Raw genomic sequence first — 8,890 nt, forward strand, 5'->3', positions numbered from 1 at the left:
CAAGGGGTAACTGGCTACAATACCCATAAGCCCGCCCCCAACAATACCCTGTCTCTAGGAGGCCGTTAATTCCCAAATCTCCATGAGCTGGGACCCTAGCATTCAGAACACCTAAGTTTATGGGGACGCCTGAATCAAACCATGTTACCTGGGCTCCTGCTTGGTGAGGTTGAGAGTCTTGTCAGGACGAAGGTCCCAGAGAACCTTAGTCTTTGCTGCTAGGCCAAAGAGATCTCTGAGCAACTCCTGTGGGGCTTATGGGAAGAGAGTTGGCCTCCCTTGGCAAGGCAGAGAGGGCCAGTCAACCCTGGAGTCCCGGAGTCTGCGCAGGGCAGGGTCCTGGCGGCAGGCTCGGGTCGGGGCAAGCTCGGCCCCCGGCCCAGTGGTGCTGCCCTTGAAGCAGGTCGGGGTGGTGATGGTGATGGTCGGGGTGTCTTCTTTGGAGGATCCCTGAGAGAGCCGCAGCCAGGAGCTGGCATTTTTGTTTGTTTCTGGCCACCCTATCGATCCTGGTCCTTGTAGATGTTAAAAGCCTTAAAGGTTTGAGGGTCTTTACCCAAGTGGTTTTTTTTTTTGTTGTTTTTTTTTTTTTTTGTTTGTTTGTTTTTTTTCCTGAGTGTCAGGGAAAGATGAAATAGGAAGTGGGTGTTAAGAGTCCAAATTCCGGGGATCCCTGTCTAAGATCTGGGTTCTCTAAGCCGGGTGGGCGTACAGGCCAGCACAGCTTCTCCGCGCGCTGCCCCCTGCGCTTGGCGGCTGGCTCCGGGCCTGGATGCATCCAGGCCGGCAGGTGGCGTCCTCGAAGGGACCCGGCCTAGCCTGGGGAGCCTCCAGCGGAGCCGCAGGAGCACGTGGTGGCCAAGGGCCTGCGGAGGAAACGGACTGCGTGCGGCCCATTGAGCAGAATGACAGTTAGGAGGATGTGTTTGGTGACTGTGGCAGCTTTACAGAGAACTCTTTCTTAGCTCCAGTTGGTGATCTGGAACAGAAGTGCATGCAACTTCCAGAACAGAGGACACGTGCTGCAGACCTTGCCAGCAAAGATCTCTGTTCAGGACGCAACGCAGGCAGTCTGGGTGTCTCTACCGCGGGCAACCTTGCTGAACACAAAGCTAGTGAGCACACGACGGGCCTGAGTGGATGCACATGACTGCCGGACCTGGAGACCGTCTTCTGTGTGATGTGTCATCCTCTCAAGTGCTGTACTTTGAAAAGTTGTAGAACTCTTCACAAGATCTGGGTGATCAGACCACTAATGAAAGGGAGGGACGCTCACACAAAGCAGAGGCTGAAGAATTGTCCCGTAGTCACACAGAGCAATGCCAGCAAAGCAGCAAGTTGTCTCTTCAGGTTGGAACTGGGTCAGACGGGAGAAGGAGGACAAGTGTTAAAGATCACCGAAAGAGCGCTATGACTGGAAATGCAAAGGACCACACACCAGTCCTGACTAGGAGTAGACAGCTCAAAGAGAAGCTCCTATCTTAAGAAATGAATGTTGCCAAGAAAGCAATTGAGTCACCATCAGATAATCTTGGTTCTTTTTATTCATTGCCCAGCAAAGTGTGAGATCTTTATGTTCAGTTCAAAGGAACAGAAAAATTATATGAATGGCAACATACCTGCCTAACACTGGATTCTGTGCAGAAAAGAAAAAAATTAATGCATTCATTGCCAACAAGTGTGGAAAGATTTTAATGCTGCCAGGGTTGCTGTGCCAATGGAAAGGTGTCTTAATGATCCTTCTATGTGTGGCAGTTGTCCAAGAAAAGAGTTCTGGCTTATACAGTTTTGGTGTAGAACTTGGCTTCTTTGTCAAAGAATATGCCGCAAGTAAAGAAAGATTCCCTTCTACTAGAAGGAGAGAGAAGTCACTCTGTGTTGCTATTATCAAGAAAGGACATAGCCTGGTGAACTCTGATGGAAACGGGAAGGATCAGTAGTTTGGGTCTGGTTGTTGTTGATGAAGAACAACTCAGATTATTGGTGTGAGAGCTACGTTAAACAATGTTGAAGACCTACAAGATTTCCTTCAAGCTGAATATTACACTCGTCAGTTTAGACCAGTTGAATTAAAAGAATATCTGAAAATAGTTGATACAATATATTCAGTAGACACTAAAGCTGTGAGTGACATGATTTTTCCCTGTCTGCTTAAATATAAGTATTCCAACACCCTGCAAAAGATGGACCCTGACCACTTGGTAGCACTGGTGACAGAAGTCATTCCTAATTACTGCTGCTTAGTGTTCTGTCCCAGTAAGAAGATCTGTGAAAACGTAGCAGAAATTCTATGCAAATTTTTAAGCAAAGACTATATAAAACACAAAGAGAAAGAAAAGTATGAATTGATTAAGAGCTTGAAGAGCACCACCTGTGGCTGTTTTTTGGAGGTAGGGTCTCACTGTAGCCTAGGCTGACCTGAAATTAACTAGGTAACTCAGGGTGGCCTCGAACTCATGGTGATCCTCCTACTACTGCCTCCTGAGTGCTGGGATCAGTCTTAAAGTGCAACATCCCATTTGGAGTTGCCTACCACCACAGTGGTTTAACTCGCAATGAAAGGAAGCTCCTGGAAGAGGCCTATTCTACTGGTGTTCTCTGCACGTCCATCCTGGCAGCAGGGGTCAACCTACCAGCACGAAGAGTTATTTTACACGCTCCCTAGGTTGCTCAGGAATCATTAACAGAAACCAGTACAAACAGATGACTGGCAGAGTTGGCCATGCTGGAATAGATTCCATTGGAGATAGCATCCTTATATTGTAAAAAAAGGAAAACAACAGATATTGGGACTAATAAATGGACCACTGGAAAACTGCTATAGCCATCTTGTTCAGGAATTCACTAAAGGAATCCAAAGTTTGTTTCTCTCTTTAACTGGTTTGGACATTGCAACAAATCTTTGTGACATATACCAGTTTATGAAGGGTACACTTGTTGGTGTTCACCAAAATATTTTACTGAAAGAAAAGTCTCCTGGAAATAACTGTTGAATCACTTCGATCCCTGACCAAGAAAGGACTCCTACAGACAGATGCTATTCATAATTCTGAACACACAATGTCACAATGTATTTTTCATGTTACAAAATTGGGATGAGGCTCTTTTAAGTGAACTATAGATTTGGCCTATTGTAACATTCTCTATAGAGACTTGAAGAAAGGTCTCAAAGGACTTGTACTTGAAAGCCTTCTCTATCTAATCTGTCTGACAACCCCCTATGCCCTGGTTCCTCAGTGTGACCCTGATTGGATGGTGTACTTCAGGTAGTTCAGTCAGCTCTGTGGCAGAACAAAATGCAGCCACTTTTCTTGGAGTCTCTGAAAGCTTCATTGAGAAGAAAACCTCAGGACAAGCGCTATCAGGAAGAAGGTGGATAAGGACATTGTCAACTATCTGTCTTTTGTTCTTTATTCCTTGCTGGAAGAGACCAACATTTGGAGTGTATGTGAAAATTTTAATATGCCTCCAGGATATGTACAAAACCTGCTTACTGGAGCTGCCTCATTCTCACCTTATGTGTTACATTTTTGTGAGGAACTGGAGGAGTTTGGGTATATAAAGCCCTTTTGGTGAACCTCACCAAGAAGCTGGCATGCTGTGTACAGGCAGAGCTAATCCTGCTCATGGAAGTCACCAGAGTCTTAGAGGGTTGAGCAAAAACAATTATACAATTCAGGTTTCAACACTCTAGGGCATTTAGCTAATGCCAATCCAGAAGTGCTGATAAGGATAATTGATCATTTATCAAGATGCCAGGCCAAGCAAACTGCTTCCTCAGCAAAGATGCTGTTGCATGAATAAGCAGAGGCTTTGCAAGAAGCAGCAGAACTGCTGAGATTGCCTGCTGGCCTCCCGGTGTGCTAGACTCCTTTTCCACTGTAAGGCATGGAGCTGGACTGGGGACATAGCTCAGTGTTAGGACACTTGGCTACCATGCAAGAGGCCCTGGGTTCAATCCTCAGTGCCACCAAGAAGGAGAAAACAGCTCAGGTGGATATTATAAACTGGATGGCGGCACACCTATTGTCCCAGCGCTTGAGTGGTGGAAACAGGAGGATCTGGAGTTCTCCAGTATATAGAGAATTCAAGGCTAGCCCGTGCTACATGAGACCTTGTCTCAAAGAAAATAAAAAAGAAAATTATAGTGAAGTTGTCTGACAGGCATTTTCAATTTTGAGTTATTTATTACATGTTTTATTAAAGGTTCTTTATACCTTATAAATTAAAAAATATTTTTAAGTATACATTAAGATCTGTGGATGAATTTAAAAAAGAAGAGAATTGGAAAATGTTTCTCACTTATAGCTACAGTGACCTTCCCATACTACTCCATTGTTTTCAATACTGTAGCTTACTTTTCTGTTCAAAATCTTCCTTAACATCTCCCCAGCCTTTATGGCCATATCTTTATGATGTTCTTACCTTTTTTTCTTTCCAGTGGTGACAGTTTTATGTATGGTAAGCATGTGGTATAACACTGAACTATGTTCCCACCCCCCACCTTTACCCATTTCTCTAATGAAACTGGGATATTTAAAATCCCAGAACTTGCTGGGTGTTGTGGCACACAACTTTAACCCCAGAACTTGGGAGGTCAAGGTGAGAGGATGGCTGTGAGTTCAAGTCCAGTCTGAGGCTACATAGTGAATGTAAGATCAGCCTGGACTACAGCAAGACCCTACCTCAAAAAAGCAAAATAATAATAATAATAATAATAATAATAATAAATTACGTTAAAGAAAGAATCAAAATGTCTTACTGGGAAATGGGATGGATGTGTGTGTATTGAGTAAGTGCCTCCATTAAACATCCCATGAATTCTGCCAGGTTTTTATCAGGCTTTTCAGATACTGAGAGGCGTTCATTAAAGTTAACAACCTTGTGGGCAACCATCTAGTGTCCTGACAAGAGGCAGACCACCATCTAGTCCCATGCCACCCTCCCTGAGGAAAGGGGGTGGGGATCTTGAGCTGTGGGGGGGACCAGGTAGTCCCAGCTTGGTCTTCCCCGGGAACTGCCGCTCGCTGGCTGGAATAGGTTGGATCAGATAGAGGGACATCATCAGTGTGGGCCTGGGCAGCCCCCTAGGCATGCTTGAGTCAATGCGGGATGAGAGTGGTAGTCAGGATGATACAGATATCATGCTAGGTAAGATTGTAGGCCTGAGTCAGGTAACAAAATTCCTTAGTACAGTGGGGAGGGACAGGAGAAAAGAATGCTAGGTATGCTTCAATTTGAGACAGGTCTGGCATAGGAAATGGGAGATGGACAAGGACAGTTCCCTTAGTCACTGTCATCTCACGTAGAAGAAAAACTCCATCTGTGCATGAGTGAGTGCCTTGAGCAGGAGGGGAAGGGAAGGGGAAGGAGAGGGCAGAGATGGTGAGGATGGGTCAGATGGAAGTGGGTGGGGGGTTGAGAAGGAGCAGGGTAGGTTGTCAATAAGAGTTTGGATCAAGAGCTGAAAGTGAGGGTAATAAATTTGATTTTGTTCCCGAGGCCTTGGCTAGAAAAATCTGGTGAGTAGAGGAAGCACACCAGAGACAGAAGGGCACATGAAGTGAAAAATGCCTGAATATAGGGAATTTCGGGCCACTTGCCTTTGCTGTGGCAGTAGTTATCTAAATCCATAAGAATTTGAAATTGAAAGTACGCTTTTCACATCATATAGACCCGTTGTCTAACTTATATTGTGGCCAAGCCGTATTACAGTAAACAATTAGGCAACAAGATTTTATATTGTCATATAGTGTCAGTTGTTTTACGTTCTTAATGAGAAAAGCCAGGGGGAGAGGAAGAGGGCACAGACATGGAAAGAAGATGGGAAAGGAGGAGAGTGGAGATGGAAGTAATGAAGCAGAGAAGGAAGGAGGAAAGTGTCACGAAGCCAGCAAAGTGCCTGGAAAGGTGACCCCTAGGGTTCGGTAATCTGCAGAGAGAGAGAATCGTGTTGTTAAGAGTGCATCTTTCTTGAGACCTGGGGTGTCCAGAAGTGGGCAAAAGGTATAGCCTGCATGTCAATGTGTCTTAGATGAGAAAGGGATAAACTTGAGAACAAGGCTAACCTGTGAGGGTCACTTACCAAGGAGGGAAGAGACAAAGAAGGGAAGAAGAGCAAGGCCGAATTGTGGTGGGTAGGAGAGCCAGCACCAGGCAAAGATGATCTGAAGCCTTCAGTGAATCAGTGGCAGCTTGGTGGTCCAGTGGGGAAAGGAGGTCTGGTCACCCAAAAGGGCAACTGGGAGCTTCCTATCCAGGTCATTGCACCAGATGTAAAGTTTGTGAATACCCAGAGGACACAAGACCAATCTGAAGCAAAATAAAAGCTTTATTTGGGAAAGTCATGAGCTGTCTTGTGAGAGAAGAGCCCAGCACCCCTGGGTTTGCAAAGGTTAGGTTTTATAAGGCCTTTCTGCTGGGTGGGGGAATAAGGGTAATGTGAGATTGTTTATGAAGTTAGGTAGCAGAGTTTCTTCAGAGGAATTTTTCTGTTAATCACAAGATTGCTGGATACTTCGCACTTTCAGACTTTTCAATGTAAGTGAGTCATGCATACTTAGCTATGTTTCATCAGCTTTTTGTTAAATATTGGAATGTCTTAGACTGTACAATGCAAGTTACAAAATTGTATATTAAATGGATGGTTATGTTGCATCATTGGTCACTCTAGCACTGATTAGGAGTAGATTTGGATTTATAAGATATTTTGGGTAAAAATGATCACTTTCCCCAGTATTATTTTTGTTTTGGTAAAAACATGTCATTGCTTATTAGTTATTAAAATATTTTATACATATTAATTAAAAGCATGTTTTGAGTGATTACAAAACTAGATTTTAATCCTCTTAAAATCAAAATAGACTATTGTATCAGGCTTTTAGGATGAGAAATCAATTCAATTATTTGATGCTTAGAGGATTTGGGAGACAATAATGTATGGTACTTTTCATAGTACTTATTCAGAGAGGGATGGAGAGATTGCTTAGTGGTTAAGGGCTTGCCTGTGAAGCCTAAGGACCCCGGTTTGAGGCTTGATTCCCCAGGACCCACAGAAGCCAGATGCACAAGGGGGCGCACGGGTCTGGAGTGGAGGCCCTGGCACACCCATTCTCTCTCTCTCAGACTGCCTCTTTCTCTCTCTTTCTCAACTAAATAAATAAAAATAAAAAATAAAAAAATTAAAGAAACAAATAAAGGAAAACTTCAAATTAACGAAAACATCTGTGTTTACTCATTGGTAAAATATAATAGTTTTCAAGATGTTAAACTACATACATAAATTAGTAATTTGCTTTAATTTAATAAACATTGAAATTTAAGAGGGATGAATTTGTTATAAAAATTCTGGGCTGGTTAATTATTAGTACTAAGGTGCTTGCCTGGTAAATCTAAGAATCCAGGTTCAATTCCTTAGTACCCACATAAGCCAGAAGCACATGGTGGCACATGCATCTGGAATTAGTTTGTAGTGGCTAGAGAACCTGGTGTGCCCATTCTTCCATTCGTTCTCTCCCTCTCTCTCTCCCCAATATTAAATATAAATAAAATACTGAAAAAATTCTGTTTGCCACTTGTAGTCAGATTTGCATTGCTGGCAGAAATCGCCCAACCAAGAGCAGCTTGTTGGGACAAAAAGGTTTATTTTGGCTTACAGAGTCAAGGGGAAACTCCATGATGGCAGGGAAAAATGATGGCAAGAGCACAGGGTGAGCATCACCTCCTCACCAACATATCAGATGGACAACAGCAAGAGGAGGGTGTGCCAAGCACTGGCAAGGGGAAACTGGCTACAATACCCACAAGCCCGCCCCCAACAATACACTGCCTCCAGGAGGCGTTGATTCCCAAATCTCCATCAGCTGGGAACACTGACGTTTATGGGGGACACCTGAATCCAATCACCACACCTCTATTCTCAGTTTTGCTTCAAGAATAGTATGTTTTAAGGTTGTCAACATGTGGTTTATCCACTAGATTTCAGCTCCTTCATTATCTGTGTAGATATAATGATGTTTCCCTGCTTATCTCCTGAAGACATTGCTTCAGCTTCTGCTCCTTTTTCCACTCTCTGTGTGAGTCTGATGTGAGAGGGTAAGAAAATACTTTGATCCTGGAGGACTCCTGTATTTATGGCATGATTTCACTTTGAATTTATGACACAATCTTTTTTGGTGCCAGAATCACCAACGTCCCAATTAGTTAGCCCCATTTGATGTGCTTTAGAATTTGATCCAATTGCTGATAACAGAAAAATGGGATGTGAAATCATGTGTGTGTGTGTGTGTGTGTGTGCGCGCGCACTAGCACCCACCCACCCAATACACACATACAAGGTAGAAGGGAATGTTTACCTCCTACAAAATAATCTCAAGGTAAATATCAAATAATGATCCCTGTTTTTTTTTTTTTTTTTTGAGACATGGTTTCTGTAGGCTAGGTTAGCCTTGACCTTATGGCAGTCCACCTGGATCAGCCTCCTGCTTGCTGAGATTACAAATCTATGCCAAGCCTGTAATGATGTGTTTATTTACCAATCACTTAATTCAAGTTTAAGATGGAAATAACTCACAGCACATGACATAACTACTGAGTAGCTTATGCTTCCATTGGAATGTGACTCTATCACTCTTGTACACATCCCTTCTCTGTATTCTGTGTCTAATGGTCTTTATAAATACGTAATTATTTACTTTAACTAAGTCTCTATGTAAAAAAACTACTGCAACAGTAAGTGAAATGCATGCTGTACACATCTTATTGCTATAGGAAAGGAACACTAAGCAGGTCACTGTCTTCATCTGGTCTGTTTCTTGATCTCCACCCATCCCCAAGCTCCCTGTACCAGCTCAGCTGGACTTTGTGTGCCTTAATGTGTTTGTCTAACCTC

The 8,890-nt window shown here is 43.5% G+C and overlaps 1 pseudogene; it reads left to right on the forward strand.

Annotated features, from left to right (window-relative positions):
* Window positions 1-772: 772 nt before the first annotated feature.
* Window positions 773-3,867, forward strand: LOC101609709 (annotated as a pseudogene).
* Window positions 3,868-8,890: the final 5,023 nt, after the last annotated feature.

The sequence above is a fragment of the Jaculus jaculus genome, chromosome 3 (genome assembly GCF_020740685.1).
Source record: "Jaculus jaculus isolate mJacJac1 chromosome 3, mJacJac1.mat.Y.cur, whole genome shotgun sequence".
Classification (NCBI taxonomy): domain Eukaryota; kingdom Metazoa; phylum Chordata; class Mammalia; order Rodentia; family Dipodidae; genus Jaculus; species Jaculus jaculus.